The following is a 16,231-nucleotide window of genomic DNA, read 5'->3' as shown; positions in this document are numbered from 1 at the left end:
CCTGGCCAGCGCCCCCACCACCAACCAAACCACCTGCGCGTAACCACGGCTCCCTAATTAGCCGTTTATTGAATCAACCATCGCAAAAGTGACAGAACGCCAGGGGCCCGATGCCTTCTTCACATCATCCTAAATCCTCTGTTTCTTTGCATCCCGACTCTTCGTTTTATGATTCTTTTCAGAGTAGGAAGGGACCCCAGAGGGCACCCTGGTTGCACTATGATTCACTCTCTGGTTTGCAGAAGACACCTGCACTAAACAGAGGCAACGCCAAGGCCATGTGACACGCGAGCGCCGCATCTGCTCTGGGGTGGGGGTGAGATGAAGCTCGCGGGTGTCCCTTACGGGGTGAGATGAGAGCCACGTCTGTGGTCATCGGTTGTGGGGACATCGCCCTTGGCCACGCGCTCTGGGTCAGGTGTCCTATGATGACACCGCTCCGACATTCTCCAGGGCGAGCGAGCAGACACGGACCGGACCGGCCGCCCTGAGGCCCAGCGGGTGCCCAGACTCACAGTGGGAACATATTCAATGGGTCGTCACGACGGATGTGAGGCATAGACGGTGACAAGCGGTAACCTTTGGAAGTGAAATTGCATGACTTTGTGACTTTGCACTCGAGGGGCACGGGCACGACTCAATAGGACCCCTGTCTTCGAGAGTCAGAGCCCAGCAGGGCTGGGCTCCCATGGGTGCCGGGCGGTAGGGAGACACTCCTCGGGGCGCACCCACCATGCTCACCATGAGGGTATGTAAGGCCTCCTCCCCTCCCAACGGAGACCTAATGAACCAGAGAAGCCACCTGGGAAAACCTCCGTCGGATGCCGGGCTGCTCGGGATGCTCCCGCCCAAGGAACAGCGGCCAGTCACCCATCATGATGCCCCACAGGTCCCCGCAGGTAAATAACACCCCCGGACAGTGTGTGAAGACACGCCCCAAGCTTCAAGGAGCCACCCCCCAGGGCAGCAAACACTCACAGATGACCAGACACCTCAGAAAGCTGCCCCTTCCACAAAGAACCAAAGGTGCGACGTCCGTGGGGCAGGTCGCCAGCACGCTGCACGCCCTGCACGTGCCCTGCTGCCTGGCTACCAGGCTTGGGCTCCCTGGGTATTGAGTGGCGGTCCTAACACCTCCCCGGGTCCCACCCCGTTGGCTACCTCCTCCGGGTGTTGCTTCCAGCCCGGTGCTTCTAAATTCGGGGGTGAGCATGCTGCTCCACGGCTCCGCCCCACACGCTGATGCAGCAGGTGCAGCGTCCAACACACACGCAGGCTGCAGACACCCCGGCAAACAGCCCTCGAGCCACTTACACCAGTGCTGGGCGCCTGGGCTCCTGCGGGGGTGACCGTGGGGCGGGGAGAGGACTGCGGCAGAGCCTGGAGCCCCCACCTAGTCCAGAGGTAGAGCCGCCACTCGGCTCCCACCCCGATGGCCCCGGAGCTCCCGGACCCCGGGTTCCCAGCATCTTATGCTTTCTCCAGAGAGGCTGGAAATCTAAAACTTTAATTAAAATCTCTGTTGAATGTTGGGCAGTAATGCAATAAAGGTGAAGTGCGATGGGTTGACGTCATGCACGGCACATGGTCCCCTCTGTGGTCGCGTCCGGCCTGCGGGGTTACATCAAGCCCCACAGCACAGGGCCCGGCTTTCCCGACACCCTGCCCCGTCCTTCCCAGTGGGTGCCAGCCCGGCCGTCGGAACCGCCTCACCCCCCCAACCCCAACACACACGTTTTCTTCCCGACCCCGTGAAACGACGTGGAGCCTCGTGCTTGTCCGTGGGGTTGCAAAAAAGTGCTGAGGGTGCATCGGAGCAGGGGAAATAGGGATTTCGGTTACTGGGAGGGAGGCATGGGCTGGTGAGAACCAGCACGGGACGGGCGGCCTTGACCATCTCCTCACCTCCCACCCCCCGCCCGGTTCAGAGCTGGAACATCCAGCCTTTATTCAGAATATGCCTCAGAAGCTCCATGGCTACGACGGAAAATGCACCTTCTGTGACTTGTAAACTTGGCACTTTTTCCTCCTCCTTAACACAGGGGAGCTTTTCTTCCCCGTGGCCGCACACATGGGAAGGGGCAACGGGCTCTCTGGGTGCCCTTATGGGAGTCCCACCTCCGCGACCGGAGCACCTGCCCAGGGCGCCCTCCTCACGGCATCCCATCGGGGTGTTAGGACGTTTGGTTTCCACACACGGCTGTAGGGGCAACAAGAGGCGCCGTCTGCGGGAGGGACGAGGCAGGAAAGTGGGGACCGGAGAACACGCTGGGGGAAGGGGATGGTGTGGGACATGGCATGCCAGGAACACCTGATAGGGAACGTGAATACCTAATTCCACTTGAAATAACGAGTGAATCGCTCAGCAGCCGGGAAAGAAATACGTCCATTAAGAGTATCTTCAGGGGCGCCTGGGGGGGCTCAGCGGTGGAGCATCTGCCTTTGGCCCAGGGCGTGACCCCGGCGTCCTGGGATCAAGTCCCGCGCCTGCATGGAGCCTGCATCTCCCTCTGCCTGTGTCTCTGCCTCTCTCTCATGAATTTAAAAATTAAAAAAAAAAAAAATCTTAAAAAGGGAGGAGGGGATAGGCAGCCCAGGTGGCTCAGTGGTTTAGCGCCTGCCTTCGGCCCAGGGCGTGATCCTAGAGTCCCGGGATGGAGTCCCGCGTCGGGCTCCCTGCATGGAGCCTGCGTCTCCCTCTGCCTGTGTCTCTGCCTCTCTCTCTCTTTCTGTGTCTCTCATGAATAAATAAATCTTTTTTAAAAAATTAAAAAAGAATATCTTCTGTACATGATTTCTTCCCTGCATAAATGCTCGTTCCACAATATGGAGAAAAGAAGCCTGGCCGGAATCTGAAGGGCTCGCTCTGCGGGGAAGCGGCGTCCCGTGGGAACCCCGTGGGAACCCCATGGGAACCCCACGTGTCCGCGTGTCCTCGCGGCTCCCGGTCAGCGGTGCGGCCACGCGGCGGGAAGCGGTGCATTTTCCGGAATCGGGCCCGGCGATCCTGCAGGACACGGCTGCAGGCGGCCGCCGGGACCTGGGGACCGTGCTGTGCACTGAGTCTCTGGAGACAGCAGCTTGCAGGGCTCTCCTCCTGGCCGCGTCTTCGTGTGCATCCCCAGCTGGTCCCCGGCGGGAGCCCGAGTCCCACAGTCCACAGCTGGAGGCCACTGGGCCGCCCAGGGCACCTCCCCACGGCCGGGCTCCTGCGCCCGGGACCCCCTGAGGCCGGCTCGCGCGCCTCCCTGGCACTCTCCAGGCCGGTCCCCAGCAGACCCCCCGAGAGGCGATAACGATCTTCCGGGAGGCGGTTTATCTGTCCCGCACAGACGGACAAGAGCTTTGTCAGTGTCCCCAGGATGGTCTAATCAGATGTCTTTGAATACGTGAGAGAGAATGGAGGCCGCTTAATAAACATGTCTCGCTTAAAAAAAAAAAAAAAAAACCTCTTTGTAATAGCTCGAGATTTGTTTCCCTTTCTTCCCTCGACTTTTTAAATGCCTTTGAAAGCTGCCATTTGAAGCTGGGGATGTCTGAACTTTCCTCGCTCTGCGTGCACGCGGATGGGAAGAAAAGCCTGCCATCGTGATCCCTCTCTTCTTTTTGGCGCGAGAGATAAGGCTTGGCGGAAAGCCGCCACACGGCCCTGAAATTTAAGAAGACGTGCGACCCAGAAGCGCCTGGTGCCGGGCTTTTAGGAACGCTCTTATATTATTTATACGAAGAGACAAAGATACCAAAAAAAATAATAATAATAAAAGAAAGAAAGGAAAAAAATCTCCTTAGATAGAAGAAAATAAGAAGCACCCACGCCATGAACAAAGCCATCGGCCCCCACGAGAAGCATGAAAGCAGAGTGGACACGGGGTTTTTCTAAGGGATGAAGCTTTCTGGGCACTGGGTATTTTGAGACCCAGAAAATAATAATTTTCTACGGTTTGCTTTTGTCCTTCTTCAAAAAACTATAACTCTGCATCCTCTAAGAAGACTGCGTCCTAAAGACCCACGGGCTGTTTAGAGCATCTCCCCTCTTCGTATTCTTCCAAACTTCCGGTTGCCGAGTTAGGCACACGCAGGTGCACAGGGCACGTCGTGCGATGGAGAGCCAACGGTGTGGGGCCCTCGCACGCCGGCCCGTGTCTCTGGAGGTCACCGCACAAATATTTCTTGCACAGGTAAGGGCTGTGGTGTCGAGGGTAGGCTGGTACTCGGGCCGGCGCGGGGGCATCTGCGATGCTCCGTTTGGGCACCTGTGACCTATGGCCTTACTTCTCTGCACTGGGGCCCCGTTTGTAAACTGAGGCACCGCCCCGCACGCCCCGAGGGCGCTGCTGGGGGGTTGTGAGTGACGTAGGGGAGGTAAGCTCCAGGGGCGGCCCAACCCTCGCATGACGTCATTCCCAGCGTGCCCCGTGCACACGCGCCGGTGGTACTTTGTGCCCTTTCCATCCGCCCTTGGGCCAAAATCGTTCCCGTTCCTCTAATACATGGCCCGAAATTATTTCTAAATAAACGAGCTCAAATGATCTGAATAACTTCCTTTGCTACTGTCTCTTGTCCCTGATTTACGGCGCCCGCGGACGCGTCTTTGCATCAATTCACAAATCACATTCTAAAACAACATTCCCTGGGAAACGTTGGATTTATGAGACGCTGTCATAGGCCAGAACGGCTGATGCCGACACCTCGAAATGAATCGACCCCCATACATCTTTACAACGCACACGCACGCTCACTTGTGAATCTTTGTAACACCGAGGCTGACAACCGTCCCCACTCGTGGGAACGGGCGGTGAGACGACGCTCCCTTAGTGTGCACTCGGTCACTTAAAAACGCGTGTGGTTTTGCCTAAAACAGCCCGGAGTCAGGGGAAAAGGGGGGGCAGTGACGATGCGCTCGGGACCTCGATACCCAAGCTCGCTCCTCCCTTGCGGGCTCCCCCGGCCAGACTCCGAGGCCCCGAGGGCCACCGCCAGTCCCCAGCCTCACTCGCGGGTGGAACGGGCCGCGCGGCCTCCAGGGTCAGCCCGCTCCGCAGACCTGCGACGACTAGTGTCAGGCATCCACCGCCTGGGCTAAGGGATGCCCGGAAACTGGCAAAATTGCCCTGCGGTGCCTGTGAGGGTCTTAGGATGAGCATCTGAACCCGTACACTGGGTAAAGCAGGTGGACCTCCCGGGGGTGGCGGGCGTCCCGCAGTCCTTGGGGGCCTGGACAGGACAAGGTGGCGGGAGGGAGGGTCAAGCTCTCTGTTGAGCTGGGACGTCTCCTCCTGCCCCCGAACGCCCGGCCTTCGACTCCACGGATCTACAGCCCGGGCACAAGCCAATGCGCACAAGATCTCCGCTGGCACGCCGCCCATCCAGCCCCGCGTCTCCTATTGGTCTCTTCTCTGGGGAACCCCGACTGATGCGGCGTTCTGGGAGACTGTTGGCTTCTGCTGAGAGTCACTTTGGGGGACGCTGTCCGTCTCTGTTGTGCCCTGGGCCCGGACGGGCGGCCCGGGGAGAGTCAGCGTCTGGCAGCTGCGAAGCACCAAGGAGGGTCCCCTGAGTCTGGACATGGGAAGGCGCAGGGCCGGTCCTACCCCACCCGGCCATCCTCCATCCCCCTGTGACAGGTACGGGTCACCCAGGGCCACGTCCGTCCTGATGGACACAGTCACAGGCCGTTCCCCAGACCTGCAGCCGGGGCTCCTGCTCCCGTCCAACAGCCCCAGCACGCTCAGTGGCCAGGGCGGCCCCCACACGCGTGGATGCCCATCCCCTCACTCCGTATTTGCCAACCACACAGTCGGGTGAGGGCGCACTTGGGATTTTGGTTGTTAACAATTTTTATGAACGTGGACACTCACCTGACCACTGGAAATGCCTGATGGGGGGCCGTGCCCCATCCCTCCCGACCACACAGGGGAACGGCAGGGACCTGAGCTCGCGCTCGTAGACATTCCCGACACATCCTCACCGTCCAGCCTGCAGCCCCCCGCCCAGGATGGGAAAGTGCTCCCCTCACCGGGGAACACAGAGACCCGACAGCCAGCCTCCTTAGAGTCCCCGGGACCCCAAAAATGCAGTTATCAGTAATAAATTAGTGGTGGGAGATTTAAAAACAGACAGAAAGCCAGCCAGGGGGGTTGCATTTCTCCGCTAGGTCTTGTCGCCACCTGGGAGTTCAGAAAACCATCCCGCATCTTCGTGTAACCTGTCACGGGGACGTGAGGATACTTAGCGCCTGGACAAGAAACCAGCGTTGGGCCTTCGTGGTGATGGTCATGATTATGTCATGATTTCTGCACCGAGGGCCATTTGCGGTGCGTAAGGAGGAAGGGAAAGTGTCGCTCGTCCTGGGCGATGGAGCACATATCCGTGCCAGCCGAGGCCCTGACTTGTAAGTCACGGCTTCCGACAAGCGTAGAGTCAAGTCTGCGTGACCGAGCGTCGATGCAGCAGAGTCGACATTCTCATCTGTGTTTTCCCAAAGTCAGAAACAAAAGGGCAAACTGCCTTTCCTCCGGGGTGGAGGGCTCCGGGCTGAGCTGGGAGGCGGGCGTCCCCTGAGCTGCCGGGCGTGGTGGGGACGACGCGGGGTCCAGGTGACAGGACAACCCCACTCCTCACGGTCGCGGCGGCAGCGGCGCGAACCCGCGGCAGCTCATTTGCCGGGATCCTGTGTGGAGCGATCTCGTTCTCACTTAAAAGTGGAGCCACGGGGAAAGCAACCGGGCCGGAAGCGCCTTCTGCCTTCCACTGACTCTGCTCCGACCCCCGTGACTACGGCCACCCCTTCCTGACGTCACGGGCACAGCGAGGTGTCTTGCGCCGCTGACCTGGCCTCTCCAGAGCTTTCCGGCGCTCGCTTTGCAGCAAGGACCTTGTCCTGCACAGAGTGTGTGCACACGACGACGACGACGGGCGGCCCAGAGTCAAGGATAGGGTTTCAGTAACCTGAGACGACAGTCCCACAAGTAGCAGCGACTGTGACGGGGGGCCCTGCTCATGGCCGCTGTACCGTCCACTCACAGGGCCCCAAGTGCCCCCTGCACCGAGCGAGCCTCCGCCTCCTTGTCCCTTGCACATGGAAATAACATGCGGTTCAAATATTAAGTCAGCGGAGCTTGGTGACGCTGCTGTGACTTCCCTCACGGTGATGGGGTCGGCGTGGGCCGGTGGGGTCAGTGCGGTGATGGGGTTGGTGTGGGCCGGCGGGGTCAGTGCAGTGTTGGGGTCAGCATGGGCCAGCGGGGTCAGTGCAGTGATGGGGTCGGCACGGGCCAGCGGGGTCAGTGCAGTGATGGGGTCGGCACGGGCTGGAGGGGTCAGTGAGGTGTTGGGGTCAGTGCGGGCCAGCGGGGTCGGTGCGGTGTTGGGGTCGGCATGGGCCAGTGGGGTTGGTGTAGTGATGGGGTCGGCAGGGGCCGGAGGGGTCAATGAGGTATTGGGGTCGGTGCGGACCAGCGGGGTCGGTGCGGTGTTGGGGTCAGTGTGGGCCATGGGGTCAGTGCAGTGATGGAGTCAGCTCAGGCTGGTGGGGTCGGTGTGGTGATGGGGTCGGTGCAGCCCAGCGGGGTCAGTGCAGTGTTGGGGTTGGCACAGGCCAGCGGGGTCAGAGCAGTGATGGGGTCAGCGCAGCCCAGCGGGGTCGGTGCAGTATTGGGGTCTGCATGGGCCAGTGGGGTCAGTGTGGTGTTGGGATCGGCGCTGGCTGGCAGGATGCACTGCAGCGGGAAGGCCATCTCTGCACCCTGGGGTTCACCAGCCTGGTGCGCAGCTGAGTCCCGGGACGCAGGAGCGGCTCCAGGATTCATATCTCAAGGTCACACATAAAGACCAAGACCAAGACCAAGACCATTGTGTGGAGCAAGCCGTGGAACGACGTCCTTACTGAGGAAATGGGAATAACACGGGAAATCCTGGTGTAGTGGAACTCGTGGTAGATCTAGACGCCATCCTCTCCTGCCCGGGGCGGTGACAGAAAGTGTCCAGAGGCCCGGCCCGGGAGGCCCAGCAGCAAACCCCATGCTGCCTCCACCCCTCCCCTGCTGGGCTCCCCCCCGCCCCAGCTCACCTCTGCTTTCACACCCGACAGGAAAGTGGGATTTCCCAGGACAGTGCACAGGCCCACGGCCCACTGCTGCCCCCTCTGAGCTGAGGCACTCTGACCGGAAACAGGCCGTTTGCAGAAATGCCACCCCTGGCATCTCCTCCATCCAGCAAGGCGAGGTGACTCCGTCGCTATGAAGTCTGCTGACAAAGCCAACCTATTGGTTAAGATGTCAGACGATGGAGGCACAGTGGCCTCGCCTGAGTCCTGCACCTGGCAGGTGCCTGGCCGTGGTGTTTGCGTGCCCATCCGCGTGTCACCAAGCTTCTCGCCACCCCCACGCTCCCTCTTCTCCTCTTGTCACGCCCTCTGCCTCCCTTGCTCAGGTTCTGGAAGCATCCTAGGGCCATGCTCCCTCCCTTCCTCCCTCCCTCCGGGCCCTCATGCCTCCCTCCACCACAGGCCCGTTGGGTTCTTGGTGTTTGCCTCACTCTAGGGAGGAAGGGCTGGCCGCGGGCATGCTGCCTCCTGCTCCGACTGAGCGGCCCCTGGGCCTCAGGACAGGTCCCCTGCCTGGTGGTAACCACCCGGCCCTCATACCTTGGTCCACTGTGCACCCCAGGGAGCACCCGCGGCCGCCCACGGACACAGGTGCCTATGTCCACGTCTGGGGATCCCCTCCTGTCGTGCATTAGTTCACCTCAGCCTCTGCCGCTGCACACCCGGCTGCAGACATGGCCCAGGAGCCTGAAGCAAGCACGGGGGAAGCAGGTGCACACTCCTCGGGGAGTTACTGACGTCTGGCACACGGCGATGCTGTTTTCCCGAGGCGCATCCTCCACTCGGAGATAGGCCACTCGCGGTGATCCCTTTCTGTTAATTAACAGGAGCGAGGACGTCTGTGAGTGCACTCGGGACATCTTAGTGACCCGCGGGGTTGCTGGGCGCCCTTCGCAGAGAGTCCTGGCGCCAGGCACACCGTTCGCTCCTCCGATGTGTTTGTTATCTCATCAACGCCGTTTTTAACGTGGCAAACGCAAAGTGCAATTGGTTAAGTGCCCTTAAATACCCCAAACGACGTTGCGTGTTTAACGTAGCCTGGTCTCCTCGTGTTCACTCCCCAGCGCTCACTGGATAAGCAGAACCTGCCACGTGTTTAACAGCTCGAGGCGACGCAATAAACTGAGTCCGTAAACGTAGCGGTTCTCCTAGTTCCCTTCGGCATGTCGGGCCCATGTGGAAATGTCCCTAAATTCTCTCGCGCCTTTCCATTTCAAATAACACGTCTAAATGTAACTTGAGCAATTTACAAGTTTTCATTTGGAATCGCGAGCCTAATCTCTTAGATCGTCTCTGTGTCAAATTCTCTTAAATATTACAATTACTTGAAACACTAAATAGACGCAGCTTGTTCGTCACAGCCAGGGAGCGCTGGCGCTCTGGGTCTGACTTATTTTCCGTCTGGGCCTTCCCCGAGGTTGAAAATGCACGGCCGTAAATAGGAAAACGAAAAAAAGAAAAAAATAGGGAAACGACACCCGCCCCCCGTGAGCGAGTGCCCGCCAGGCTGAGGCAGGAAGGTGAGCCCCAGAAGGCTGGCGGCCTGACCCGCACGGCGAACCTTCTTTTTTCTGACCGTCGCTCTGCCGAAAGGAACGTTCAGACCACCGCCTCACGTTGGGTGACTTCCCAGCCCTTTTCGTCTGGATATCGTTGCTTCTGGTCTAATTAGTATAAAACCTCGTTCCGTACCAGCACCTGCTTGTGACATCTGATGACCTGAGACCGCCCCCTTGTCTTTGCACCAGTGTGCTCGACCCGAGTAGCCTATTGTAGCCTGAATTTGCAGAATCTGGCTGTACGTGCACCTGTTAGGTCTCCTTAATGACAAAAACACGACGTTCTGTTTTGTTTTGTTTTGTTTTGTTTTTTAAGATTTATTTATTTGAGCAGTGGAGCAGCAGAGGGAGAGGGAGAAGCTGACTCCCCACTGACCAGAGCACCTGCCCGACATGAGGTTCGATCCCAAGATGCTGGGATCATGACCTGAGCTGAAGGTGCCCCTTGCACAGTGTGTTCACAAGTGTTTCTCTTCTCAGGTGTGGGGCTGACTTCTCCTGCACCTACTTCTCTCCAGTAATGCCCGGAATGAAAGGGAAGCTGGCCTTAGCATGCCCGCCTCCCCATTCCCAAATGATTTCTTCATTTAGAAATGATTAATATAAAAAAAGATGCTTTGTTCATCTACAGAAGACTTGGCAGCGGCCGGACGCTGAATCATCTCCCCAGGGACCTCCACAGCATCCTCGGTACTTAGCGATGCTCCCAGGTTCCCTGGAATCACCTTATTTTCAAAGTTGCAAAGAAATACCCAGGCTCTCAAAGGGCCTACGCTTGGTTGCCACCCTGTGTGGTGTCGGTGTGGAGCGATCCCCTCTAGCTGTGTGCTGCACACCTCCCACCCCGATCCAGACCGGGTCGCCCCTGCCCTGAGTAGTGAGTGGAGATAAGCAAGACTGCCGCTGGGGTGGGAGGGCCCCCGTTAGGAGTTTTATCCTGCTCCGGCCCAGCGGAGTGACACGATCTCTTTGGGCCTCAATGTCCCCATCTGTAAAGATGTAGGTTTGGAGGAAGGCACCTCTAAGGTTTCTCCCTTCTTAGAAGGTCGCGAGGTAGTGCGTCGGCCAGGACAGCAACGAGGACCGAGTACCAATTATTTCTTATCGTGGCCGCTGTACGTGCACAGCCCAAGCGGTTGGAATTTCCCTTCCAAATCACTTACTTCACTGTAGCACTATTTCCTAAGCGGACCTGAACCTCCTCAGATAAGAAAAGACGTGAACTTTCAGATGACCAAATGGAATATTGCAAGGGAAATACGCTGTGAAATTATGCTGAGATCCTTATCCTGATGGAAATGTGGTCAAGCTCTCCTCCTCCTGGGAAAACCACTTAAGGTCAGACAATACCACGAAGATGAGGCGTTTTTCGGAGGATGCGCTGGTACATTTCCCAGACTTGCTTATACATCCAGAGGTTTCAGACGTCTCCCCGTAAATCCTCGTGCAGGCAGGTGCCGCCGCGCATCCTCACGTCCCCCGCAACTCACGGGGTCCCAGGGCAAAGAGCATGCGAGTGTCTACACTCCAAGCACCGCCCCAAGCACACTACACACATCACCCCCGACTCCTACACCATCGTCCTTCATCCAGACTCGGAAAACTGAGGTCAAGTCACTGCCTGGCACCAAGCTGGGGGCAGACAGATCCGGAGCTTCGAGTGCACCTCCCCTGGCGCGTCTCTCCCCCCGAGGGGATGCCTGTGGGCCTCACGTGCATCGTTCTTGAGGATGATCCTTCTAAATCAGATTTTCTGGGGCCCATGGGTGGTGGGGTCAGTTAGTGGCCAATTCTGAGTTTTGGCTCAGGTCACGACCTCAGGGCTGTGGGACGGAGCCCCACGTCGGGCTCTGCACTCAGCATGGAGTCTGCTTGGGACTCTCGCTCTGCCCCTCCCACTCATTCTATCTCTCAAATAAATAAATAAATCTTTTTTCAAAAAATCAGATTTTGGGGGGCACCCGGGTGGCTCAGTTGGCGAAACGTCTGCCTTTAGCTCAGGTCATGATCTCAGGGTCCTTGGATCGAGCCCTACGTTGGGCTCCCTGCTCAGCTTCTCTCTCTCTCTCCCTGTCCCTCTGAGCTCTCTCCCATTCTCTCAAATAAATAAAATCTTTTTTTAAAAATTTAAAATCTTTTTTTAAAAATTTAAAATTTTTTAAAAATACTAAAATAAAATCTTTTTTAAAAAACCAAGATTTTTCTTCCCTTTCACAAAATGGAGTGACCTCTTGAAGACAGGCAGGTTGATAAGACCACAAGAATAGTCTAGTTCTAGAAAGAACTCTACATTTCTATTATAATGATTCTGTTTCACTCCATGCTTATTTAGAGGGAAAAAAAATCTTCAAGGTTTTGATGGACTCTTTAAGGCAAAAAATAAAAGAAAAAAAGAAGAAGAGAAGAAAAAAGAAAAAGAAAGGGGGCACCTGCTGAGAGGTTGTTCATAGGATGAACAGACAAGGAAAGGGCCTCTAACCTATTAGCCAACAGTAAATACCTGGGAGAAAAAAAATACAAATAAAACAAAATGCTTGAAATCACTCATGTAGGGACATCCTGCCCGCAGAGGAAGCTCTGTACCCACATTTCCAGACTCGAGACCTGGCTGGAAATCATCTCCCTTACTCCTGACCTTAGAAAGTTAGGTCCACAGGTGGAGTGAGGAGATAAGATGTGACCCCAGGCCCCCGCTCCCCTACTGGCCTCTGAGACCGCGCAGGGGGGACAGGTTGGCGGGTGGTGGGTGGACACAGCGCAACGTGTCGGGACTCCAGGAAGAGAAAACCCTCCCGGTTGCCACGGAAGGAAGCTGTTTCTATGCTGATTTATAATACAGGCCTCTGACCTCATCTTATTAAAAAATAATAATAACGGCCAAACAGTTTTAAGATATTTTTTTTGAAATTCTGATTTAGAGTGATCGAACATCCCAGCACTTTTCACCTAGAAATTCTGAGTGTCTTCTGCTTTCCCAAGGAGGGACGATGCGGGTTTGGAGATGGATGGAGGAGGAGCGTTTGCATAATGCCCATGGCCTCCATCCTGCAAAATCTCGTTCCTTCAATATTTACATCGTCATCTTATATTCCCCAAGGACCTGGCCAAATTTCAAAGGAATGGCCTGCGTGTCCCTAATTGTCCCAATAGGCATGGTCCTGGATCTTCCTGCCTATGCCGGCCCTGCCCCCTGCCCACATCGCCCTCCTCCTCCAAACACATGGGAGCCGGTGAGCTGTGGGGACACAGGCCTGGGCACCCAGCAGCAGATGAGGCTGGGACAAGTAGGCCAATCGGCAGTGTAGACAGTGCCTGACCACAGGCCACCCGGAGGCCAGCCTGGCGGTGACCCCACTGTGCCAGCACCATCACAGACACATAGCCAGTGTTTCCACAACCTGTTTTTTTTCCCCATTATATTTTAGCCCTTATTCTATTCTGGATAGAAAGCCTCTTTCCCAGAAGGAACTCAACGAGGCATTCTTTGACAAGCACGTGGGACATTCTTACCAGCTTTACCTGGGCTGTCAGTATCCAGAACATTACTGCGTGCTGTGGGAAGAAAATAACCCAACCAACAGTGTCCCAGTCGAGTTGAAGAAGGAGAAAGAGCATGTTTTTAGGGGAGATTTTATCTTGTTTGACAACAAAATCATCCAGTAGAACGATGGGACTGCATCTGGAATAAAGCCACAGATTCATCACAGTGAATGTCTTCCAAAGACAAATGACACACGGATGCGCCTCTCCAAGGAATCTGAGAACTCGAACGCCCCCAGGAAGAGAGGGGTCCACGGCAAAGAACAGAGGCAAGAGTGCGGCCCACAGGGTACAAGCAGGAGCGCATCCCTGGCTCTGCAGCAGCGGGTCCCACATCAAACACAGAGGCGGGGGTGGGGGGTGCATGGGACCACCCAGAACACTTCCGCAGTTTCTGTGCAACCACCACGAGGACACCTATAAAACAAGACAGTCAGCGGTAGGCGTGATGGTCAGGGTGCACGTGGAATAGCGGTTCTCAAGACTAGCTGTGCATCCCGATTGCCTAGGAAGCCCAAATGTGTGTGTGCACACGTGTGTGTGCGTGTGTGTGCGCAGGTGTATGTGCATCTGTGTGTGCATGTGTGTACATGTGTGCATGTATCTGTGTGTATGTGTGTGCATGTCTGTATATATGTGCATGTGTCTGTGTATAATATGTTTGTGCATGTGTGTGTGCATGTGTCTGTGTGTATGTGCATGTGCATGTGTCTATGTGCATGTGTCTGTGTGTCCATGTCTGTGCACGTGTGTGTGCATGTGTCTGTGTATGTGCGTATGCTGTCTGTGTGTATGTGTGCACACGTGTCTGTGCATATGTGTGTGCATGTGCGTGCGTGCATGCATGTGTCTGTGCATGTGTATGTGCATGTGTGCATGTGTTTGTGTGTATGTGCATCTGTGTGTATGTGTGTACGTGTGTGCATGTATCTGTGTATGTGTGTATATGCGCATGTGTCTGTGTGTAATATGTGTGTGCATGTGTCTGTGCATGTGTGTGTCTGTGCATGTGTGTGGATGTGTCTGTGCGTGTGCATGTGTCTATGTGCATGTGTCTGTGTGTCTATGTGTCTGTGCATGTGTGTGGATGTGTCTGTGCATGTGCATGTGTCTATGTGCATGTGTCTGTGTGTCCATGTGTCTGTGCATGTGTGTGGTGTCTGTGTATGTGCGTGTGCTGTCTGTGTGTATGTGTGCACATGTGTCTGTGCATGTGCAAGCATGTATGCATGTGTCGGTGTGCATGTGTGTGCATGTGTCTGTGTGTTTATGTGTGTGCATGTGTCTGTGTGTTTATGTGTGTGCATGTGTCTGTGTGTCTGTGTGTGCGTGTCTGTGCATGTGTGTGCGTGTGTGCATGTGTCTGTGCTCATGTCTCTGTGTGTACGTGTGTGCATGTGTCTGTGCATGTGTGTGTGCGTGTGCATGCATGTATGCATGTGTCTGTGTGCATGTGTGTGCATCTGTGCATGTGTGTGCGTGTGTGCATGTGTCTGTGCTCATGTCTCTGTGTGTACGTGTGTGCATGTGTCTGTGCATGTGTGTGTGCGTGTGCATGCATGTATGCATGTGTCTGTGTGCATGTGTGTGCATGTGTGCATGTGTCTGTGTGTTTATGTGTGTTCATGTGTCTGTGTGTCTGTGTGTACGTGTCTGTGCATGTGTGTGCATGTGTGTGCGTGTGTGCATGTCTCTGTGCTTACGTGTGTGTTCATGTCTCTGTGTGTACGTGTGTGCATGTGTCTGTGCATGTGTGTGCGTGTGTCTGCAGGCATGTGATTGCGTGTGTGCATGCCTGCGCGCGTGTGAATGTGTGTGTGCGTGCGTGTGCGTGCGCCCAGACCTCACAGCGGCCCACCCCCCACCTGCACCTGGAGGCTCCGCAGACCGCGCTGGTGGGAGGCGGGCTCCGGGCCGAGGCCCTGGCGGGGCGTGCGGGGCGTGCGGGGCGGAGGTCGCAGCGGGCGGCAGCACAGCACAGAAGGGCCTGGAAGTCCACGCGAAGCCTGGGCCCGCAGGGGAGGCGGGGGGGGGGGGGGGGGGGGGGAGGGGGCTTGCTGGGGTCCCCGCCGGGCGGCCCCGCCCCCACCCCCGCCCCCTCCCTTCCCCCCACCCCCCGGCCCCGAACCCCGAGCGTGGGCAGCCCGGGTCACCCTGGAGCCCTGCGTGCTGCGGCCCGTCCCGCCCGAGGCCCGCGGCCGCTCCAGAGGGGCCGGTTTTCTTACGAAAGGACACGGGAGCCGCGGGGCAGAGGGTCGGCAGGAAGGCGCATCGCCGGAGCCGCCAGGAAACGGTCCGCCAAGGAAGCCCGAGCCGAGCCCTGGGAGCCCTGCCCACCGCGGCCGCCGACCCTGCTGCGCGTGTGCCGAGCGCCCCCCCGTGGGCGCGGCGGGCACTGCCCGGGGACCGAGCCCGCCTGGGGGCTCCGCTCCTCCCCGACGCCTCCGCAGCCTCCGCAGCCTCCTCCTCCTCCTCATCATCATCCTCCGCCTCCTCCTCCTCATCCTCCTCACCTTCCTCCGCCTCATCATCATCCTCTCATCTTCATCCTTCTCCTCCGCCTCCTCCTCCTAATCCTATTCCTCCGCCTCCTCCTTATCCTCCTCCTCCTCATCCTCCTCCTCCGCATCCGCCACCTCCTCCGCCTCCTCATCCTCCGCCTCATCATCATCCTCCTCATCCTCCTCACCTTCCTCATCCTCCTCATCCTCATCCTCCTCATCCTCCTCATCCTCCTGCTCCTCATCCTCCTCCTCCTCCACAGACTCTTTCTCCTCCTCCTCCTCCTAATCCTCCTCCTCCGCTGCCTCCTTCTCCTCCTCCTCCTCCTAATCCTCATCCTCATCCTCCTCCTCATCATCCTCATCCTCATCATCCTCCTCCTCATCCTCCTCCTCTTCATCCTTCTCCTCCTCCTCCTCCTCATCCTCCTCCTCCGCCTCCTCCGCCTCCTCCTCCTCTGCCTCCTCCTCCTCATCATCCTCCTCCTCCTACTCATCCTCCTCCTCCTAATCCTCCTCCTCTGCCT

The 16,231-nt window shown here is 57.1% G+C and overlaps 1 long non-coding RNA gene across 1 annotated transcript; it reads right to left on the bottom strand.

Moving 5' to 3' along the window:
* Positions 1 to 13,277: 13,277 nt before the first annotated feature.
* On the bottom strand, positions 13,278 to 15,553 carry LOC144313922 (uncharacterized). The gene is made up of 2 exons (XR_013379570.1): positions 15,429 to 15,553; positions 13,278 to 13,620 (listed from the first exon to the last, which is right to left on the bottom strand). It is a non-coding gene; the product is annotated as an uncharacterized LOC144313922 (long non-coding RNA).
* Positions 15,554 to 16,231: the final 678 nt, after the last annotated feature.

The sequence above is a fragment of the Canis aureus genome, chromosome 5 (genome assembly GCF_053574225.1).
Source record: "Canis aureus isolate CA01 chromosome 5, VMU_Caureus_v.1.0, whole genome shotgun sequence".
Taxonomy (NCBI): Eukaryota; Metazoa; Chordata; class Mammalia; order Carnivora; family Canidae; genus Canis; species Canis aureus.
Note: the sequence above shows the minus strand (reverse complement) of the source record. Positions and strands in the feature narration are given on the sequence as shown.